The 20853-nt window shown below is 58.0% G+C and overlaps 15 non-coding genes across 15 annotated transcripts in view; all 15 read left to right on the top strand.

The window, feature by feature from the left end:
• LOC138512541 (U1 spliceosomal RNA) overlaps positions 1–55 on the top strand; it is a 164-nt gene extending 109 nt beyond the window's left edge. The window contains exon 1 of the small nuclear RNA XR_011281346.1: positions 1–55. This exon is cut by the window's left edge and continues 109 nt beyond it. This is a non-coding gene — a small nuclear RNA (U1 spliceosomal RNA).
• A 957-nt stretch (positions 56–1012) lies between these two features.
• Positions 1013–1176, top strand: LOC138512540 (U1 spliceosomal RNA). Its single transcript, XR_011281345.1, has one exon. It is a non-coding gene; the product is annotated as a U1 spliceosomal RNA (small nuclear RNA).
• A 942-nt stretch (positions 1177–2118) lies between these two features.
• LOC138512539 (U1 spliceosomal RNA) lies at positions 2119–2282 on the top strand. Its single transcript, XR_011281344.1, has one exon. It is a non-coding gene; the product is annotated as a U1 spliceosomal RNA (small nuclear RNA).
• Positions 2283–3217: 935 nt separating this feature from the next.
• On the top strand, positions 3218–3381 carry LOC138512538 (U1 spliceosomal RNA). The gene has a single exon (XR_011281343.1). It is a non-coding gene; the product is annotated as a U1 spliceosomal RNA (small nuclear RNA).
• Positions 3382–4323: 942 nt separating this feature from the next.
• LOC138512537 (U1 spliceosomal RNA) lies at positions 4324–4487 on the top strand. Its single transcript, XR_011281342.1, has one exon. It is a non-coding gene; the product is annotated as a U1 spliceosomal RNA (small nuclear RNA).
• A 949-nt stretch (positions 4488–5436) lies between these two features.
• LOC138512535 (U1 spliceosomal RNA) lies at positions 5437–5600 on the top strand. Its single transcript, XR_011281341.1, has one exon. It is a non-coding gene; the product is annotated as a U1 spliceosomal RNA (small nuclear RNA).
• Positions 5601–6530: 930 nt separating this feature from the next.
• LOC138512534 (U1 spliceosomal RNA) lies at positions 6531–6694 on the top strand. Its single transcript, XR_011281340.1, has one exon. It is a non-coding gene; the product is annotated as a U1 spliceosomal RNA (small nuclear RNA).
• Positions 6695–7611: 917 nt separating this feature from the next.
• LOC138512683 (U1 spliceosomal RNA) lies at positions 7612–7775 on the top strand. Its single transcript, XR_011281471.1, has one exon. It is a non-coding gene; the product is annotated as a U1 spliceosomal RNA (small nuclear RNA).
• Positions 7776–8723: 948 nt separating this feature from the next.
• LOC138512532 (U1 spliceosomal RNA) lies at positions 8724–8887 on the top strand. The gene has a single exon (XR_011281338.1). It is a non-coding gene; the product is annotated as a U1 spliceosomal RNA (small nuclear RNA).
• Positions 8888–9838: 951 nt separating this feature from the next.
• On the top strand, positions 9839–10002 carry LOC138512677 (U1 spliceosomal RNA). The gene has a single exon (XR_011281467.1). It is a non-coding gene; the product is annotated as a U1 spliceosomal RNA (small nuclear RNA).
• A 936-nt stretch (positions 10003–10938) lies between these two features.
• Positions 10939–11102, top strand: LOC138512531 (U1 spliceosomal RNA). The gene has a single exon (XR_011281337.1). It is a non-coding gene; the product is annotated as a U1 spliceosomal RNA (small nuclear RNA).
• Positions 11103–12050: 948 nt separating this feature from the next.
• LOC138512530 (U1 spliceosomal RNA) lies at positions 12051–12214 on the top strand. The gene has a single exon (XR_011281336.1). It is a non-coding gene; the product is annotated as a U1 spliceosomal RNA (small nuclear RNA).
• Positions 12215–13147: 933 nt separating this feature from the next.
• LOC138512700 (U1 spliceosomal RNA) lies at positions 13148–13311 on the top strand. Its single transcript, XR_011281486.1, has one exon. It is a non-coding gene; the product is annotated as a U1 spliceosomal RNA (small nuclear RNA).
• A 936-nt stretch (positions 13312–14247) lies between these two features.
• On the top strand, positions 14248–14411 carry LOC138512529 (U1 spliceosomal RNA). The gene has a single exon (XR_011281335.1). It is a non-coding gene; the product is annotated as a U1 spliceosomal RNA (small nuclear RNA).
• Positions 14412–15359: 948 nt separating this feature from the next.
• On the top strand, positions 15360–15523 carry LOC138512671 (U1 spliceosomal RNA). Its single transcript, XR_011281461.1, has one exon. It is a non-coding gene; the product is annotated as a U1 spliceosomal RNA (small nuclear RNA).
• The last annotated feature ends 5330 nt before the right edge of the window (positions 15524–20853 follow it).

Below are 20853 nucleotides of genomic sequence, written 5' to 3'. Positions count from 1 at the left end.
GATACTCGACTGCATAATTTCTGGTAGTGGGGGACTGCGTTCGCGCTTTCCCCTGATCTTTGGTTTCAAAAAATAGAACAAAAAAAAATGACTTGTCGGCCTGCTGGTTGCTGTTGCTGCTCCAGGCCTGGCTGTCCTGCACTATGGAGCCCTGGCCTACAGATGGCATGCCTCATGCAAAGCCCTCTGCCGAAAGGGATGCTGGGAGATCACTGTCTCCCCACTCTGGAGGCTGGCCCAGGGAGGTGGCAGAAGGCCCCGTCTTGTCGGAAGGCCGGCCAGGCCCTGCAGCCTTTCCCAGGGCTGCAGGCCTGTCGCCCCTTCAGCCTCACCCTGGCCTTTGCGGGCTGCTAGCCTTGCCAAGCCCCCTCGGCCTGGGCCCGGCGAGGGCTCTGCCCGGCGAGGGGTCTGACCGCGTTTGGGAGCGTTCGGGAAGGCGTGAGGGGCTTGGGGCGCGATACCCTGCTCCCAAAGGCCTTAGGCCTGGTTTGCTCTATGCCCACATGAATTGATTTCTGCTTCTCTTTCCACCAGCAGGCACCCCGGACGACACTGACTATGCCAGAGAAGGAACGACTGCAAGCATGCGCAACAACACAGGGCCCTGCTGGCCTCTGACCCTGGGCGAAAGGGGCGACCGGAGGAGGAGGAGGAGGAGGAGGAGGAGGAGGAGGAGGAGGAGGAGGAGGAGGAGCAGAAGAAGAGCAGCAGAAAAAGAAAGGGGGATAGAAAAAAAAAAACAAAAGCCAAGCCGTACGGAGGAGGAGGAGGAGGAGGAGAAGAAGGAGCTGCAGCAGAAAAAGAAAGGGTCGAAAAAAATACAAATGCCAAGCAACAAAAGGCCTTCCCCCTCCCTTTTTGGGCCTGTACGATGGGTGGGCGGCCGGCTGCCATCACCAGATGCAAATCTCGCTGGAAACTGAGCATTGTGGGAAAGCCGTTCCGCACGATGCCACCCTGTGTCTCCAGTGCCACACAAGAGGGGCCAGCCGTGCTGTTCCTGAACCAACTCATACTTACCTGGCAGGGGAGACACCATGATCACTAAGGTGGTTCTCCCAGGGTGAGGCTCATCCATTGCACACCGGATGTGCTGACCCCTGCGATGTCCCCAAATGCGGGATACTCGACTGCATAATTTCTGGTAGTGGGGGACTGCGTTCGCGCTTTCCCCTGATCTTTGGTTTCAAAAAATAGAACAAAAAAAAATGACTTGTCGGCCTGCTGGTTGCTGTTGCTGCTCCAGGCCTGGCTGTCCTGCACTATGGAGCCCTGGCCTACAGATGGCATGCCTCATGCAAAGCCCTCTGCCGAAAGGGATGCTGGGAGATCACTGTCTCCCCACTCTGGAGGCTGGCCCAGGGAGGTGGCAGAAGGCCCCGTCTTGTCGGAAGGCCGGCCAGGCCCTGCAGCCTTTCCCAGGGCTGCAGGCCTGTCGCCCCTTCAGCCTCACCCTGGCCTTTGCGGGCTGCTAGCCTTGCCAAGCCCCCTCGGCCTGGGCCCGGCGAGGGCTCTGCCCGGCGAGGGGTCTGACCGCGTTTGGGAGCGTTCGGGAAGGCGTGAGGGGCTTGGGGCGCGATACCCTGCTCCCAAAGGCCTTAGGCCTGGTTTGCTCTATGCCCACATGAATTGATTTCTGCTTCTCTTTCCACCAGCAGGCACCCCGGACGACACTGACTATGCCAGAGAAGGAACGACTGCAAGCATGCGCAACAACACAGGGCCCTGCTGGCCTCTGACCCTGGGCGAAAGGGGCGACCGGAGGAGGAGGAGGAGGAGGAGGAGGAGGAGGAGGAGCAGAAGAAGAGCAGCAGAAAAAGAAAGGGGGATAGAAAAAAAAAAACAAAAGCCAAGCCGTACGGAGGAGGAGGAGGAGGAGGAGGAGAAGAAGGAGCTGCAGCAGAAAAAGAAAGGGTCGAAAAAAATACAAATGCCAAGCAACAAAAGGCCTTCCCCCTCCCTTTTTGGGCCTGTACGATGGGTGGGCGGCCGGCTGCCATCACCAGATGCAAATCTCGCTGGAAACGGAGCATTGTGGGAAAGCCGTTCCGCACGATGCCACCCTGTGTCTCCAGTGCCACACAAGAGGGGCCAGCCGTGCTGTTCCTGAACCAACTCATACTTACCTGGCAGGGGAGACACCATGATCACTAAGGTGGTTCTCCCAGGGTGAGGCTCATCCATTGCACACCGGATGTGCTGACCCCTGCGATGTCCCCAAATGCGGGATACTCGACTGCATAATTTCTGGTAGTGGGGGACTGCGTTCGCGCTTTCCCCTGATCTTTGGTTTCAAAAAATAGAACAAAAAAAAATGACTTGTCGGCCTGCTGGTTGCTGTTGCTGCTCCAGGCCTGGCTGTCCTGCACTATGGAGCCCTGGCCTACAGATGGCATGCCTCATGCAAAGCCCTCTGCCGAAAGGGATGCTGGGAGATCACTGTCTCCCCACTCTGGAGGCTGGCCCAGGGAGGTGGCAGAAGGCCCCGTCTTGTCGGAAGGCCGGCCAGGCCCTGCAGCCTTTCCCAGGGCTGCAGGCCTGTCGCCCCTTCAGCCTCACCCTGGCCTTTGCGGGCTGCTAGCCTTGCCAAGCCCCCTCGGCCTGGGCCCGGCGAGGGCTCTGCCCGGCGAGGGGTCTGACCGCGTTTGGGAGCGTTCGGGAAGGCGTGAGGGGCTTGGGGCGCGATACCCTGCTCCCAAAGGCCTTAGGCCTGGTTTGCTCTATGCCCACATGAATTGATTTCTGCTTCTCTTTCCACCAGCAGGCACCCCGGACGACACTGACTATGCCAGAGAAGGAACGACTGCAAGCATGCGCAACAACACAGGGCCCTGCTGGCCTCTGACCCTGGGCGAAAGGGGCGACCGGAGGAGGAGGAGGAGGAGGAGGAGGAGGAGGAGCAGAAGAAGAGCAGCAGAAAAAGAAAGGGGGATAGAAAAAAAAAACAAAAGCCAAGCCGTACGGAGGAGGAGGAGGAGGAGGAGAAGAAGGAGCTGCAGCAGAAAAAGAAAGGGTCGAAAAAAATACAAATGCCAAGCAACAAAAGGCCTTCCCCCTCCCTTTTTGGGCCTGTACGATGGGTGGGCGGCCGGCTGCCATCACCAGATGCAAATCTCGCTGGAAACTGAGCATTGTGGGAAAGCCGTTCCGCACGATGCCACCCTGTGTCTCCAGTGCCACACAAGAGGGGCCAGCCGTGCTGTTCCTGAACCAACTCATACTTACCTGGCAGGGGAGACACCATGATCACTAAGGTGGTTCTCCCAGGGTGAGGCTCATCCATTGCACACCGGATGTGCTGACCCCTGCGATGTCCCCAAATGCGGGATACTCGACTGCATAATTTCTGGTAGTGGGGGACTGCGTTCGCGCTTTCCCCTGATCTTTGGTTTCAAAAAATAGAACAAAAAAAAATGACTTGTCGGCCTGCTGGTTGCTGTTGCTGCTCCAGGCCTGGCTGTCCTGCACTATGGAGCCCTGGCCTACAGATGGCATGCCTCATGCAAAGCCCTCTGCCGAAAGGGATGCTGGGAGATCACTGTCTCCCCACTCTGGAGGCTGGCCCAGGGAGGTGGCAGAAGGCCCCGTCTTGTCGGAAGGCCGGCCAGGCCCTGCAGCCTTTCCCAGGGCTGCAGGCCTGTCGCCCCTTCAGCCTCACCCTGGCCTTTGCGGGCTGCTAGCCTTGCCAAGCCCCCTCGGCCTGGGCCCGGCGAGGGCTCTGCCCGGCGAGGGGTCTGACCGCGTTTGGGAGCGTTCGGGAAGGCGTGAGGGGCTTGGGGCGCGATACCCTGCTCCCAAAGGCCTTAGGCCTGGTTTGCTCTATGCCCACATGAATTGATTTCTGCTTCTCTTTCCACCAGCAGGCACCCCGGACGACACTGACTATGCCAGAGAAGGAACGACTGCAAGCATGCGCAACAACACAGGGCCCTGCTGGCCTCTGACCCTGGGCGAAAGGGGCGACCGGAGGAGGAGGAGGAGGAGGAGGAGGAGGAGGAGGAGCAGAAGAAGAGCAGCAGAAAAAGAAAGGGGGATAGAAAAAAAAAAACAAAAGCCAAGCCGTACGGAGGAGGAGGAGGAGGAGGAGGAGAAGAAGGAGCTGCAGCAGAAAAAGAAAGGGTCGAAAAAAATACAAATGCCAAGCAACAAAAGGCCTTCCCCCTCCCTTTTTGGGCCTGTACGATGGGTGGGCGGCCGGCTGCCATCACCAGATGCAAATCTCGCTGGAAACGGAGCATTGTGGGAAAGCCGTTCCGCACGATGCCACCCTGTGTCTCCAGTGCCACACAAGAGGGGCCAGCCGTGCTGTTCCTGAACCAACTCATACTTACCTGGCAGGGGAGACACCATGATCACTAAGGTGGTTCTCCCAGGGTGAGGCTCATCCATTGCACACCGGATGTGCTGACCCCTGCGATGTCCCCAAATGCGGGATACTCGACTGCATAATTTCTGGTAGTGGGGGACTGCGTTCGCGCTTTCCCCTGATCTTTGGTTTCAAAAAATAGAACAAAAAAAAATGACTTGTCGGCCTGCTGGTTGCTGTTGCTGCTCCAGGCCTGGCTGTCCTGCACTATGGAGCCCTGGCCTACAGATGGCATGCCTCATGCAAAGCCCTCTGCCGAAAGGGATGCTGGGAGATCACTGTCTCCCCACTCTGGAGGCTGGCCCAGGGAGGTGGCAGAAGGCCCCGTCTTGTCGGAAGGCCGGCCAGGCCCTGCAGCCTTTCCCAGGGCTGCAGGCCTGTCGCCCCTTCAGCCTCACCCTGGCCTTTGCGGGCTGCTAGCCTTGCCAAGCCCCCTCGGCCTGGGCCCGGCGAGGGCTCTGCCCGGCGAGGGGTCTGACCGCGTTTGGGAGCGTTCGTGAGGGGCTTGGGGCGCGATACCCTGCTCCCAAAGGCCTTAGGCCTGGTTTGCTCTATGCCCACATGAATTGATTTCTGCTTCTCTTTCCACCAGCAGGCACCCCGGACGACACTGACTATGCCAGAGAAGGAACGACTGCAAGCATGCGCAACAACACAGGGCCCTGCTGGCCTCTGACCCTGGGCGAAAGGGGCGACCGGAGGAGGAGGAGGAGGAGGAGGAGGAGGAGGAGGAGGATGAGGAGGAGGAGCAGAAGAAGAGCAGCAGAAAAAGAAAGGGGGATAGAAAAAAAAAAACAAAAGCCAAGCCGTACGGAGGAGGAGGAGGAGGAGGAGGAGAAGAAGGAGCTGCAGCAGAAAAAGAAAGGGTCGAAAAAAATACAAATGCCAAGCAACAAAAGGCCTTCCCCCTCCCTTTTTGGGCCTGTACGATGGGTGGGCGGCCGGCTGCCATCACCAGATGCAAATCTCGCTGGAAACTGAGCATTGTGGGAAAGCCGTTCCGCACGATGCCACCCTGTGTCTCCAGTGCCACACAAGAGGGGCCAGCCGTGCTGTTCCTGAACCAACTCATACTTACCTGGCAGGGGAGACACCATGATCACTAAGGTGGTTCTCCCAGGGTGAGGCTCATCCATTGCACACCGGATGTGCTGACCCCTGCGATGTCCCCAAATGCGGGATACTCGACTGCATAATTTCTGGTAGTGGGGGACTGCGTTCGCGCTTTCCCCTGATCTTTGGTTTCAAAAAATAGAACAAAAAAAAATGACTTGTCGGCCTGCTGGTTGCTGTTGCTGCTCCAGGCCTGGCTGTCCTGCACTATGGAGCCCTGGCCTACAGATGGCATGCCTCATGCAAAGCCCTCTGCCGAAAGGGATGCTGGGAGATCACTGTCTCCCCACTCTGGAGGCTGGCCCAGGGAGGTGGCAGAAGGCCCCGTCTTGTCGGAAGGCCGGCCAGGCCCTGCAGCCTTTCCCAGGGCTGCAGGCCTGTCGCCCCTTCACCCTCACCCTGGCCTTTGCGGGCTGCTAGCCTTGCCAAGCCCCCTCGGCCTGGGCCCGGCGAGGGCTCTGCCCGGCGAGGGGTCTGACCGCGTTTGGGAGCGTTCGGGAAGGCGTGAGGGGCTTGGGGCGCGATACCCTGCTCCCAAAGGCCTTAGGCCTGGTTTGCTCTATGCCCACATGAATTGATTTCTGCTTCTCTTTCCACCAGCAGGCACCCCGGACGACACTGACTATGCCAGAGAAGGAACGACTGCAAGCATGCGCAACAACACAGGGCCCTGCTGGCCTCTGACCCTGGGCGAAAGGGGCGACCGGAGGAGGAGGAGGAGGAGGAGGAGCAGAAGAAGAGCAGCAGAAAAAGAAAGGGGGATAGAAAAAAAAAAACAAAAGCCAAGCCGTACGGAGGAGGAGGAGGAGGAGGAGGAGAAGAAGGAGCTGCAGCAGAAAAAGAAAGGGTCGAAAAAAATACAAATGCCAAGCAACAAAAGGCCTTCCCCCTCCCTTTTTGGGCCTGTACGATGGGTGGGCGGCCGGCTGCCATCACCAGATGCAAATCTCGCTGGAAACGGAGCATTGTGGGAAAGCCGTTCCGCACGATGCCACCCTGTGTCTCCAGTGCCACACAAGAGGGGCCAGCCGTGCTGTTCCTGAACCAACTCATACTTACCTGGCAGGGGAGACACCATGATCACTAAGGTGGTTCTCCCAGGGTGAGGCTCATCCATTGCACACCGGATGTGCTGACCCCTGCGATGTCCCCAAATGCGGGATACTCGACTGCATAATTTCTGGTAGTGGGGGACTGCGTTCGCGCTTTCCCCTGATCTTTGGTTTCAAAAAATAGAACAAAAAAAAATGACTTGTCGGCCTGCTGGTTGCTGTTGCTGCTCCAGGCCTGGCTGTCCTGCACTATGGAGCCCTGGCCTACAGATGGCATGCCTCATGCAAAGCCCTCTGCCGAAAGGGATGCTGGGAGATCACTGTCTCCCCACTCTGGAGGCTGGCCCAGGGAGGTGGCAGAAGGCCCCGTCTTGTCGGAAGGCCGGCCAGGCCCTGCAGCCTTTCCCAGGGCTGCAGGCCTGTCGCCCCTTCAGCCTCACCCTGGCCTTTGCGGGCTGCTAGCCTTGCCAAGCCCCCTCGGCCTGGGCCCGGCGAGGGGTCTGACCGCGTTTGGGAGCGTTCGGGAAGGCGTGAGGGGCTTGGGGCGCGATACCCTGCTCCCAAAGGCCTTAGGCCTGGTTTGCTCTATGCCCACATGAATTGATTTCTGCTTCTCTTTCCACCAGCAGGCACCCCGGACGACACTGACTATGCCAGAGAAGGAACGACTGCAAGCATGCGCAACAACACAGGGCCCTGCTGGCCTCTGACCCTGGGCGAAAGGGGCGACCGGAGGAGGAGGAGGAGGAGGAGGAGGAGGAGGAGCAGAAGAAGAGCAGCAGAAAAAGAAAGGGGGATAGAAAAAACAAAACAAAAGCCAAGCCGTACGGAGGAGGAGGAGGAGGAGAAGAAGGAGCTGCAGCAGAAAAAGAAAGGGTCGAAAAAAATACAAATGCCAAGCAACAAAAGGCCTTCCCCCTCCCTTTTTGGGCCTGTACGATGGGTGGGCGGCCGGCTGCCATCACCAGATGCAAATCTCGCTGGAAACGGAGCATTGTGGGAAAGCCGTTCCGCACGATGCCACCCTGTGTCTCCAGTGCCACACAAGAGGGGCCAGCCGTGCTGTTCCTGAACCAACTCATACTTACCTGGCAGGGGAGACACCATGATCACTAAGGTGGTTCTCCCAGGGTGAGGTTCATCCATTGCACACCGGATGTGCTGACCCCTGCGATGTCCCCAAATGCGGGATACTCGACTGCATAATTTCTGGTAGTGGGGGACTGCGTTCGCGCTTTCCCCTGATCTTTGGTTTCAAAAAATAGAACAAAAAAAAATGACTTGTCGGCCTGCTGGTTGCTGTTGCTGCTCCAGGCCTGGCTGTCCTGCACTATGGAGCCCTGGCCTACAGATGGCATGCCTCATGCAAAGCCCTCTGCCGAAAGGGATGCTGGGAGATCACTGTCTCCCCACTCTGGAGGCTGGCCCAGGGAGGTGGCAGAAGGCCCCGTCTTGTCGGAAGGCCGGCCAGGCCCTGCAGCCTTTCCCAGGGCTGCAGGCCTGTCGCCCCTTCAGCCTCACCCTGGCCTTTGCGGGCTGCTAGCCTTGCCAAGCCCCCTCGGCCTGGGCCCGGCGAGGGCTCTGCCCGGCGAGGGGTCTGACCGCGTTTGGGAGCGTTCGGGAAGGCGTGAGGGGCTTGGGGCGCGATACCCTGCTCCCAAAGGCCTTAGGCCTGGTTTGCTCTATGCCCACATGAATTGATTTCTGCTTCTCTTTCCACCAGCAGGCACCCCGGACGACACTGACTATGCCAGAGAAGGAACGACTGCAAGCATGCGCAACAACACAGGGCCCTGCTGGCCTCTGACCCTGGGCGAAAGGGGCGACCGGAGGAGGAGGAGGAGGAGGAGGAGGAGGAGGAGGAGGAGGAGCAGAAGAAGAGCAGCAGAAAAAGAAAGGGGGATAGAAAAAAAAAAACAAAAGCCAAGCCGTACGGAGGAGGAGGAGGAGGAGGAGGAGAAGAAGGAGCTGCAGCAGAAAAAGAAAGGGTCGAAAAAAATACAAATGCCAAGCAACAAAAGGCCTTCCCCCTCCCTTTTTGGGCCTGTACGATGGGTGGGCGGCCGGCTGCCATCACCAGATGCAAATCTCGCTGGAAACGGAGCATTGTGGGAAAGCCGTTCCGCACGATGCCACCCTGTGTCTCCAGTGCCACACAAGAGGGGCCAGCCGTGCTGTTCCTGAACCAACTCATACTTACCTGGCAGGGGAGACACCATGATCACTAAGGTGGTTCTCCCAGGGTGAGGCTCATCCATTGCACACCGGATGTGCTGACCCCTGCGATGTCCCCAAATGCGGGATACTCGACTGCATAATTTCTGGTAGTGGGGGACTGCGTTCGCGCTTTCCCCTGATCTTTGGTTTCAAAAAATAGAACAAAAAAAAATGACTTGTCGGCCTGCTGGTTGCTGTTGCTGCTCCAGGCCTGGCTGTCCTGCACTATGGAGCCCTGGCCTACAGATGGCATGCCTCATGCAAAGCCCTCTGCCGAAAGGGATGCTGGGAGATCACTGTCTCCCCACTCTGGAGGCTGGCCCAGGGAGGTGGCAGAAGGCCCCGTCTTGTCGGAAGGCCGGCCAGGCCCTGCAGCCTTTCCCAGGGCTGCAGGCCTGTCGCCCCTTCAGCCTCACCCTGGCCTTTGCGGGCTGCTAGCCTTGCCAAGCCCCCTCGGCCTGGGCCCGGCGAGGGCTCTGCCCGGCGAGGGGTCTGACCGCGTTTGGGAGCGTTCGGGAAGGCGTGAGGGGCTTGGGGCGCGATACCCTGCTCCCAAAGGCCTTAGGCCTGGTTTGCTCTATGCCCACATGAATTGATTTCTGCTTCTCTTTCCACCAGCAGGCACCCCGGACGACACTGACTATGCCAGAGAAGGAACGACTGCAAGCATGCGCAACAACACAGGGCCCTGCTGGCCTCTGACCCTGGGCGAAAGGGGCGACCGGAGGAGGAGGAGGAGGAGGAGGAGGAGGAGGAGGAGGAGGAGGAGCAGAAGAAGAGCAGCAGAAAAAGAAAGGGGGATAGAAAAAAAAAAACAAAAGCCAAGCCGTACGGAGGAGGAGGAGGAGGAGGAGGAGAAGAAGGAGCTGCAGCAGAAAAAGAAAGGGTCGAAAAAAATACAAATGCCAAGCAACAAAAGGCCTTCCCCCTCCCTTTTTGGGCCTGTACGATGGGTGGGCGGCCGGCTGCCATCACCAGATGCAAATCTCGCTGGAAACGGAGCATTGTGGGAAAGCCGTTCCGCACGATGCCACCCTGTGTCTCCAGTGCCACACAAGAGGGGCCAGCCGTGCTGTTCCTGAACCAACTCATACTTACCTGGCAGGGGAGACACCATGATCACTAAGGTGGTTCTCCTAGGGTGAGGCTCATCCATTGCACACCGGATGTGCTGACCCCTGCGATGTCCCCAAATGCGGGATACTCGACTGCATAATTTCTGGTAGTGGGGGACTGCGTTCGCGCTTTCCCCTGATCTTTGGTTTCAAAAAATAGAACAAAAAAAAATGACTTGTCGGCCTGCTGGTTGCTGTTGCTGCTCCAGGCCTGGCTGTCCTGCACTATGGAGCCCTGGCCTACAGATGGCATGCCTCATGCAAAGCCCTCTGCCGAAAGGGATGCTGGGAGATCACTGTCTCCCCACTCTGGAGGCTGGCCCAGGGAGGTGGCAGAAGGCCCCGTCTTGTCGGAAGGCCGGCCAGGCCCTGCAGCCTTTCCCAGGGCTGCAGGCCTGTCGCCCCTTCAGCCTCACCCTGGCCTTTGCGGGCTGCTAGCCTTGCCAAGCCCCCTCGGCCTGGGCCCGGCGAGGGCTCTGCCCGGCGAGGGGTCTGACCGCGTTTGGGAGCGTTCGGGAAGGCGTGAGGGGCTTGGGGCGCGATACCCTGCTCCCAAAGGCCTTAGGCCTGGTTTGCTCTATGCCCACATGAATTGATTTCTGCTTCTCTTTCCACCAGCAGGCACCCCGGACGACACTGACTATGCCAGAGAAGGAACGACTGCAAGCATGCGCAACAACACAGGGCCCTGCTGGCCTCTGACCCTGGGCGAAAGGGGCGACCGGAGGAGGAGGAGGAGGAGGAGGAGGAGGAGCAGAAGAAGAGCAGCAGAAAAAGAAAGGGGGATAGAAAAAAAAAAACAAAAGCCAAGCCGTACGGAGGAGGAGGAGGAGGAGGAGGAGAAGAAGGAGCTGCAGCAGAAAAAGAAAGGGTCGAAAAAAATACAAATGCCAAGCAACAAAAGGCCTTCCCCCTCCCTTTTTGGGCCTGTACGATGGGTGGGCGGCCGGCTGCCATCACCAGATGCAAATCTCGCTGGAAACGGAGCATTGTGGGAAAGCCGTTCCGCACGATGCCACCCTGTGTCTCCAGTGCCACACAAGAGGGGCCAGCCGTGCTGTTCCTGAACCAACTCATACTTACCTGGCAGGGGAGACACCATGATCACTAAGGTGGTTCTCCCAGGGTGAGGCTCATCCATTGCACACCGGATGTGCTGACCCCTGCGATGTCCCCAAATGCGGGATACTCGACTGCATAATTTCTGGTAGTGGGGGACTGCGTTCGCGCTTTCCCCTGATCTTTGGTTTCAAAAAATAGAACAAAAAAAAATGACTTGTCGGCCTGCTGGTTGCTGTTGCTGCTCCAGGCCTGGCTGTCCTGCACTATGGAGCCCTGGCCTACAGATGGCATGCCTCATGCAAAGCCCTCTGCCGAAAGGGATGCTGGGAGATCACTGTCTCCCCACTCTGGAGGCTGGCCCAGGGAGGTGGCAGAAGGCCCCGTCTTGTCGGAAGGCCGGCCAGGCCCTGCAGCCTTTCCCAGGGCTGCAGGCCTGTCGCCCCTTCAGCCTCACCCTGGCCTTTGCGGGCTGCTAGCCTTGCCAAGCCCCCTCGGCCTGGGCCCGGCGAGGGCTCTGCCCGGCGAGGGGTCTGACCGCGTTTGGGAGCGTTCGGGAAGGCGTGAGGGGCTTGGGGCGCGATACCCTGCTCCCAAAGGCCTTAGGCCTGGTTTGCTCTATGCCCACATGAATTGATTTCTGCTTCTCTTTCCACCAGCAGGCACCCCGGACGACACTGACTATGCCAGAGAAGGAACGACTGCAAGCATGCGCAACAACACAGGGCCCTGCTGGCCTCTGACCCTGGGCGAAAGGGGCGACCGGAGGAGGAGGAGGAGGAGGAGGAGGAGGAGGAGGAGGAGGAGGAGCAGAAGAAGAGCAGCAGAAAAAGAAAGGGGGATAGAAAAAAAAAAACAAAAGCCAAGCCGTACGGAGGAGGAGGAGGAGGAGGAGAAGAAGGAGCTGCAGCAGAAAAAGAAAGGGTCGAAAAAAATACAAATGCCAAGCAACAAAAGGCCTTCCCCCTCCCTTTTTGGGCCTGTACGATGGGTGGGCGGCCGGCTGCCATCACCAGATGCAAATCTCGCTGGAAACTGAGCATTGTGGGAAAGCCGTTCCGCACGATGCCACCCTGTGTCTCCAGTGCCACACAAGAGGGGCCAGCCGTGCTGTTCCTGAACCAACTCATACTTACCTGGCAGGGGAGACACCATGATCACTAAGGTGGTTCTCCCAGGGTGAGGCTCATCCATTGCACACCGGATGTGCTGACCCCTGCGATGTCCCCAAATGCGGGATACTCGACTGCATAATTTCTGGTAGTGGGGGACTGCGTTCGCGCTTTCCCCTGATCTTTGGTTTCAAAAAATAGAACAAAAAAAAATGACTTGTCGGCCTGCTGGTTGCTGTTGCTGCTCCAGGCCTGGCTGTCCTGCACTATGGAGCCCTGGCCTACAGATGGCATGCCTCATGCAAAGCCCTCTGCCGAAAGGGATGCTGGGAGATCACTGTCTCCCCACTCTGGAGGCTGGCCCAGGGAGGTGGCAGAAGGCCCCGTCTTGTCGGAAGGCCGGCCAGGCCCTGCAGCCTTTCCCAGGGCTGCAGGCCTGTCGCCCCTTCAGCCTCACCCTGGCCTTTGCGGGCTGCTAGCCTTGCCAAGCCCCCTCGGCCTGGGCCCGGCGAGGGCTCTGCCCGGCGAGGGGTCTGACCGCGTTTGGGAGCGTTCGGGAAGGCGTGAGGGGCTTGGGGCGCGATACCCTGCTCCCAAAGGCCTTAGGCCTGGTTTGCTCTATGCCCACATGAATTGATTTCTGCTTCTCTTTCCACCAGCAGGCACCCCGGACGACACTGACTATGCCAGAGAAGGAACGACTGCAAGCATGCGCAACAACACAGGGCCCTGCTGGCCTCTGACCCTGGGCGAAAGGGGCGACCGGAGGAGGAGGAGGAGGAGGAGGAGGAGCAGAAGAAGAGCAGCAGAAAAAGAAAGGGGGATAGAAAAAAAAAAACAAAAGCCAAGCCGTACGGAGGAGGAGGAGGAGGAGGAGGAGAAGAAGGAGCTGCAGCAGAAAAAGAAAGGGTCGAAAAAAATACAAATGCCAAGCAACAAAAGGCCTTCCCCCTCCCTTTTTGGGCCTGTACGATGGGTGGGCGGCCGGCTGCCATCACCAGATGCAAATCTCGCTGGAAACGGAGCATTGTGGGAAAGCCGTTCCGCACGATGCCACCCTGTGTCTCCAGTGCCACACAAGAGGGGCCAGCCGTGCTGTTCCTGAACCAACTCATACTTACCTGGCAGGGGAGACACCATGATTACTAAGGTGGTTCTCCCAGGGTGAGGCTCATCCATTGCACACCGGATGTGCTGACCCCTGCGATGTCCCCAAATGCGGGATACTCGACTGCATAATTTCTGGTAGTGGGGGACTGCGTTCGCGCTTTCCCCTGATCTTTGGTTTCAAAAAATAGAACAAAAAAAAATGACTTGTCGGCCTGCTGGTTGCTGTTGCTGCTCCAGGCCTGGCTGTCCTGCACTATGGAGCCCTGGCCTACAGATGGCATGCCTCATGCAAAGCCCTCTGCCGAAAGGGATGCTGGGAGATCACTGTCTCCCCACTCTGGAGGCTGGCCCAGGGAGGTGGCAGAAGGCCCCGTCTTGTCGGAAGGCCGGCCAGGCCCTGCAGCCTTTCCCAGGGCTGCAGGCCTGTCGCCCCTTCAGCCTCACCCTGGCCTTTGCGGGCTGCTAGCCTTGCCAAGCCCCCTCGGCCTGGGCCCGGCGAGGGCTCTGCCCGGCGAGGGGTCTGACCGCGTTTGGGAGCGTTCGGGAAGGCGTGAGGGGCTTGGGGCGCGATACCCTGCTCCCAAAGGCCTTAGGCCTGGTTTGCTCTATGCCCACATGAATTGATTTCTGCTTCTCTTTCCACCAGCAGGCACCCCGGACGACACTGACTATGCCAGAGAAGGAACGACTGCAAGCATGCGCAACAACACAGGGCCCTGCTGGCCTCTGACCCTGGGCGAAAGGGGCGACCGGAGGAGGAGGAGGAGGAGGAGGAGGAGGAGGAGCAGAAGAAGAGCAGCAGAAAAAGAAAGGGGGATAGAAAAAAAAAAACAAAAGCCAAGCCGTACGGAGGAGGAGGAGGAGGAGGAGAAGAAGGAGCTGCAGCAGAAAAAGAAAGGGTCGAAAAAAATACAAATGCCAAGCAACAAAAGGCCTTCCCCCTCCCTTTTTGGGCCTGTACGATGGGTGGGCGGCCGGCTGCCATCACCAGATGCAAATCTCGCTGGAAACTGAGCATTGTGGGAAAGCCGTTCCGCACGATGCCACCCTGTGTCTCCAGTGCCACACAAGAGGGGCCAGCCGTGCTGTTCCTGAACCAACTCATACTTACCTGGCAGGGGAGACACCATGATCACTAAGGTGGTTCTCCCAGGGTGAGGCTCATCCATTGCACACCGGATGTGCTGACCCCTGCGATGTCCCCAAATGCGGGATACTCGACTGCATAATTTCTGGTAGTGGGGGACTGCGTTCGCGCTTTCCCCTGATCTTTGGTTTCAAAAAATAGAACAAAAAAAAATGACTTGTCGGCCTGCTGGTTGCTGTTGCTGCTCCAGGCCTGGCTGTCCTGCACTATGGAGCCCTGGCCTACAGATGGCATGCCTCATGCAAAGCCCTCTGCCGAAAGGGATGCTGGGAGATCACTGTCTCCCCACTCTGGAGGCTGGCCCAGGGAGGTGGCAGAAGGCCCCGTCTTGTCGGAAGGCCGGCCAGGCCCTGCAGCCTTTCCCAGGGCTGCAGGCCTGTCGCCCCTTCAGCCTCACCCTGGCCTTTGCGGGCTGCTAGCCTTGCCAAGCCCCCTCGGCCTGGGCCCGGCGAGGGCTCTGCCCGGCGAGGGGTCTGACCGCGTTTGGGAGCGTTCGGGAAGGCGTGAGGGGCTTGGGGCGCGATACCCTGCTCCCAAAGGCCTTAGGCCTGGTTTGCTCTATGCCCACATGAATTGATTTCTGCTTCTCTTTCCACCAGCAGGCACCCCGGACGACACTGACTATGCCAGAGAAGGAACGACTGCAAGCATGCGCAACAACACAGGGCCCTGCTGGCCTCTGACCCTGGGCGAAAGGGGCGACCGGAGGAGGAGGAGGAGGAGGAGGAGGAGGAGGAGGAGGAGGAGGAGCAGAAGAAGAGCAGCAGAAAAAGAAAGGGGGATAGAAAAAAAAAAACAAAAGCCAAGCCGTACGGAGGAGGAGGAGGAGGAGGAGAAGAAGGAGCTGCAGCAGAAAAAGAAAGGGTCGAAAAAAATACAAATGCCAAGCAACAAAAGGCCTTCCCCCTCCCTTTTTGGGCCTGTACGATGGGTGGGCGGCCGGCTGCCATCACCAGATGCAAATCTCGCTGGAAACGGAGCATTGTGGGAAAGCCGTTCCGCACGATGCCACCCTGTGTCTCCAGTGCCACACAAGAGGGGCCAGCCGTGCTGTTCCTGAACCAACTCATACTTACCTGGCAGGGGAGACACCATGATCACTAAGGTGGTTCTCCCAGGGTGAGGCTCATCCATTGCACACCGGATGTGCTGACCCCTGCGATGTCCCCAAATGCGGGATACTCGACTGCATAATTTCTGGTAGTGGGGGACTGCGTTCGCGCTATCCCCTGATCTTTGGTTTCAAAAAATAGAACAAAAAAAAATGACTTGTCGGCCTGCTGGTTGCTGTTGCTGCTCCAGGCCTGGCTGTCCTGCACTATGGAGCCCTGGCCTACAGATGGCATGCCTCATGCAAAGCCCTCTGCCGAAAGGGATGCTGGGAGATCACTGTCTCCCCACTCTGGAGGCTGGCCCAGGGAGGTGGCAGAAGGCCCCGTCTTGTCGGAAGGCCGGCCAGGCCCTGCAGCCTTTCCCAGGGCTGCAGGCCTGTCGCCCCTTCAGCCTCACCCTGGCCTTTGCGGGCTGCTAGCCTTGCCAAGCCCCCTCGGCCTGGGCCCGGCGAGGGCTCTGCCCGGCGAGGGGTCTGACCGCGTTTGGGAGCGTTCGGGAAGGCGTGAGGGGCTTGGGGCGCGATACCCTGCTCCCAAAGGCCTTAGGCCTGGTTTGCTCTATGCCCACATGAATTGATTTCTGCTTCTCTTTCCACCAGCAGGCACCCCGGACGACACTGACTATGCCAGAGAAGGAACGACTGCAAGCATGCGCAACAACACAGGGCCCTGCTGGCCTCTGACCCTGGGCGAAAGGGGGGACCGGAGGAGGAGGAGGAGGAGGAGCAGAAGAAGAGCAGCAGAAAAAGAAAGGGGGATAGAAAAAAAAAAACAAAAGCCAAGCCGTACGGAGGAGGAGGAGGAGGAGGAGAAGAAGGAGCTGCAGCAGAAAAAGAAAGGGTCGAAAAAAATACAAATGCCAAGCAACAAAAGGCCTTCCCCCTCCCTTTTTGGGCCTGTACGATGGGTGGGCGGCCGGCTGCCATCACCAGATGCAAATCTCGCTGGAAACGGAGCATTGTGGGAAAGCCGTTCCGCACGATGCCACCCTGTGTCTCCAGTGCCACACAAGAGGGGCCAGCCGTGCTGTTCCTGAACCAACTCATACTTACCTGGCAGGGGAGACACCATGATCACATGGTTCTTTCTTGGCCTGCATTCCCTAAGGAGCTGCAATTAGCTGATGAGCTAAAAAAAACGGCACTTTTAAGTGCTTTTGGAGCGTTCGTTTTTGCCGCGAATTTCGGGACCTGCGACGGGAGAAACAGAAGAAGGACTACCGCGACGTCGAGATGGCTGGACAACTGACCCCCGGGATGAAGAACACCATCCGGATGAAGAGGAAACCAGATGCGGACGGCAGCATACCCCAGCTGAGCAGGGAGACCTTCTCCAGGCTGATGCTCACAGGCCTGGGCTTTGCCCCCTCCGAGGTCTGGTGTCTGCAGGTGTTCCCAGCATCAGGGACATACCTGGTCACCATGGCCTCAGGGGAAAGCTGCCGCCGCTACTGGACCATGTGCTGGAGCAGAAGAGAGGAGAAGCCCTTTGCAGACTTCTCTATGGAATGCCAGCAGCAGATGGGAGTGAAGAAGATGACCGTGCACATTTACAACCCCCACGTGCATGTGCAGGATGTCACCACCTTCCTCCGCAGGCACTGCACACTGCTGAAAGACCCCGTGAGGTCTTTAGACAGCAATGGAATCTGGGATGGAAAGTGGCACGTCACGGCCAAGCTGCCGGAAGACCCGGGAGCAACGGACGGGACCCGCCACCCCCCATCCAGCTTCGCCATTGGCAGGGACGCTGGATACCTGTATTACGCTGGGCAGCCGAGGCTCTGCAACAGGTGTGGCAAGCCGGGCCACACGGGCAGGGACTGCGCCGCCCTAACATGCAGGAACTGTAAGCAAGAGGGACACACAGCCAAGGACTGCACGATGGAGGTAGCTTGCAACCTCTGCGGGCAGGAAGGCCACCGCTTTAGGGACTGCCCCAGCAGGGCCAGATCCTACGCAGAGGCAACAGCCCCCCATGAGAAGAGGCGCCACAGGAGGCACCTCCTACTGCGGCCCAAAGGAAGGACAAAAAAGAGGGCAAACCTAAGGTGACCAAGCCGGCCGCCACACCAGAGGAAGCCCAGGACCGTGAAACAGACCCCGCACTCAGCACCATACCAGAGACCAGCGAGACACAACAGCTGGTTCTCCAGCCCAACGCTGAGGACGCAGAGGGGGGTCCTTGGACCAAAGTGGATTCAAACAGCAGAAAGAGGAGGCTAAAGGAGTCCTCCGACACTATGCAGGGGGCGCCCAAAAAACCCCTCAGCACCAGCAACAGCTTCGACCCACTGGGGGTTGAGGCAGAGCAAGAGGAAATGGAGATGAGAGGGGACCAAGTCACTCTGGTCCTGCAGGAAATGAGGTTCATGGCCGATCAAATGGCCTCATCCCCCCTCCCGCAGGAGGCAGAAGAAGAAGCAGAGGACATGGAGAGCGAGGTCGAAGAACAAATTGGAGGAACCCAGGCAAGGATGACAACAGCCCAGCCGGGCGCCGAGGCAGAGAGCACCAAAGCAATGCAGACAGGCGGAGCAGCACCAGAACAGCACCACACAGCAACCGCAGAGGGTCCGGTCCTGGAGCCGCAGCGAGAGGGTGGACAGCCTGGTATGTAGCTCTGCCCTGTGAGTAAAACCAATATGCCATGAACTGAATTTTATTAGTTTAAGCTAAACCTTTAAACATTATTATGGCTATTTCATTATTTTCCATAAATGTGAGAAGCGTTAAGGACAAGAGCAGATGCGCTAGCACCCTGAGTTTTTTGGCTAGCCAGAATAGTGATGTTTATTTTCTATCGGAATGTGCCATCCCTTATTCCCAGTCCTACAGACACCTGGAGGACCAGTGGACTCTAGGCCCCTCATATTGGTCAGGGGGGAACAGCACTAGGGCTACAGGTGTAGCCATCTTAGTCAGAGGGAAGCGTTTCACGGCCGACTCCGTCACCGAGCTTGAATGCGGCAGAGCTCTTGTCGTTGACGGCTCGTGGGCGGGGGAGCCGGTGAGGCTCATGGCTGTGTACGCCCCCTCAGATGTAGATGAGCGGATGGAAATTCTCCAGCGCCTGAGGCCACTGCTGGTCACCACCAGAACAATATTGATGGGTGGGGATTTTAATTGTGTCTTGAAAGAGGGAGGACGCATAGGTCTGAGGGCGGGTTCTGGGTGGATGGATGCCGCAGCAAAGCTCCTGGCGGAGATGGTGCACGAGGCATCCTTGAAAGATGTAATAGGGTCAATGGGGCCTAACGGCAGGAACTTCTCCTGGAGCTCCCCAGATGGCTCCCTGCACTCTAGGATAGACTTTGTCTTCACCTCCCAAACAGTGAGGGGGGGACAGAGTACTATGATACCTGTCCACTTCTCTGACCATCGAGCTATCCACTTCCAGGGTGAACTGACGGGCAAGTTCCTAGCAGGACCGGGAGCCTGGAAGTTGAACAGCTCCCTGCTGAGAGAAGAGAGACTGGAAGCCGACCTAAGGGAGATGTACAGGTCATGGCAGGAAATGAAGGATGGCTTCCAGTCGACAGGGGAGTGGTGGGAATGGGTCAAGGGAAAGGTCCAAGATTTTTTTAAGAATGCGGGGAGGAGGAAAGCTCAGGGGAGGAAGAGGGAGTGTAAAAAACTGCAGCGAGAGCTACAGGAGCTGCACGACCTCCAACTCAAGGGATGGGACGTAAGGGTTCCCCTGGAGGAAGTCAAGAAAGGGCTGAGCCAGCACTTTCGGGATGAGTCCAGGGGCATCATCTTCCGGTCCAAAGTGGAGAACCTGGAAAAGGGGGAGAAATGCAACTCCTTCTTCTTCAGGAAAGTCTACGCTGCGCACACCCCTCTGGTTGAACTGCGCGACAAGGAGGGAAAACTCTGTAACTCAAGGGATGGCATAATGAAGGTGGCGACTGACTTTTATGGGGACCTCTATGCGGAGAAGAGGTCAGTGGGACACCAGGCAGAAAAGTTTCTGTCGGGTATCCCAAGAACGGTCTCCCCAGCAGCGCAAGCCGCACTGAATGCTCCCCTCACACTGCAGGAGCTGCACCTTGCGACCAAATCTTTCAAGACAGGCAAAACACCGGGAAGTGACGGTCTCCCAGCCGAATTTTACGTCACTATGTGGGACATAGTAGGACCAGACCTACTCGAGGTGTACAAAGAGATGGTCGCAGGTGGTAGCATGCCTCAGTCTATGAGAGAAAGTATCATCACGCTCTTGTACAAACGGAAGGGAGAGAAGTGTGACCTCAAGAACTGGAGGCCCATCTCTCTCCTAAACGTGGACTACAAGATTCTGGCAAAGACAATGGCGACTAGACTCAGGGGTGCTATCGGTGAGATTGTCCACCCCGACCAGACCTGTGGGGTCCCTGGACGTAGGGTCGCTGACAGCCTCGCCCTGATCAGGGACACAATCCAGTATGTCACGGACCGCAAGGTTCGGGCAGCGCTGGTGTGCCTTGACCAGGAGAAGGCCTTCGACCGCGTCTCCCATGAATTCATGGACAGGGTACTCAGAGGGTTTGGGCTGGGGGAATTCTTCTGCAGTTATGTTAGAGTAATGTATAAAGACATATTCAGTTCAGTCATGGTGAATGGTTGGAAAACAGACCCCTTTCCAGTAAAGTCTGGGGTTAGGCAGGGCTGTCCTCTCTCGCCCCCTCTGTTTGTTTGCATTATAGAGCTCTTGGCGGAGTACATCCGGAATAACCCAGACATCAGAGGCATCCCGGCACCAGGAGACGCGAGAAGAGAGGTGAAGTGTTCTCTCTACATGGATGATGTCACCCTCTTCTGTGCAGACAGTCCATCGGTGTCAGAGCTTCTGAGGACCTGCGAAGACTTTGGCCAGGCATCGGGCGCAAAGATAAATGCAGCAAAATCCCAAACCATGCTGTTTGGACACTGGGATAGCAACCAGGAGCCCCTTCCCTTCCCAATCGAGAAGGATTTCATCAAGATCCTTGGGGTCTGGTATGGGAAGGAGGGGGCAGCGCTGAAAAGCTGGAAGGAATGCCTGGCCAAGGTCAAACAGAAACTGGGTCTCTGGAGTCTCCGCAAACTGAGCATGGAAGGGAAGGCTCTGGTGCTGAGAAATGATGCGCTGCCTGTCCTGCAGTATGTGGCCCAAGCGTGGCCCCTCCAAGCCAGAGAAGCGCGGACCATCAACGCCATGGTCTTCCACTTTGTCTGGGGCTCAAAGATGGACAGAGTTAAGAGATCATCCATGTACAAGGAACCGCGCAAAGGAGGGAAAGGAATCCCGGACCTCCCTACAAGACTGCGGGCCTGCTTCGCCTGCACCTGCGTCAGGATTTCCCTGGGCAACGCCAACAAGACCCACTCAGCCTACCTCCTTTTCCGCTTCTTCCTCACACCAACATGGAGGAGGCTAGGCTGGGACAAGTGGGAAAACAGGGCCCCGTACAACTGGACGCTCCCTTG

Source organism: Ambystoma mexicanum, chromosome 6p (genome assembly GCF_040938575.1).
Source record: "Ambystoma mexicanum isolate Mex_15411 chromosome 6p, UKY_AmexF1_1, whole genome shotgun sequence".
NCBI classification, from domain to species: domain Eukaryota; kingdom Metazoa; phylum Chordata; class Amphibia; order Caudata; family Ambystomatidae; genus Ambystoma; species Ambystoma mexicanum.
Note: the sequence above shows the minus strand (reverse complement) of the source record. Positions and strands in the feature narration are given on the sequence as shown.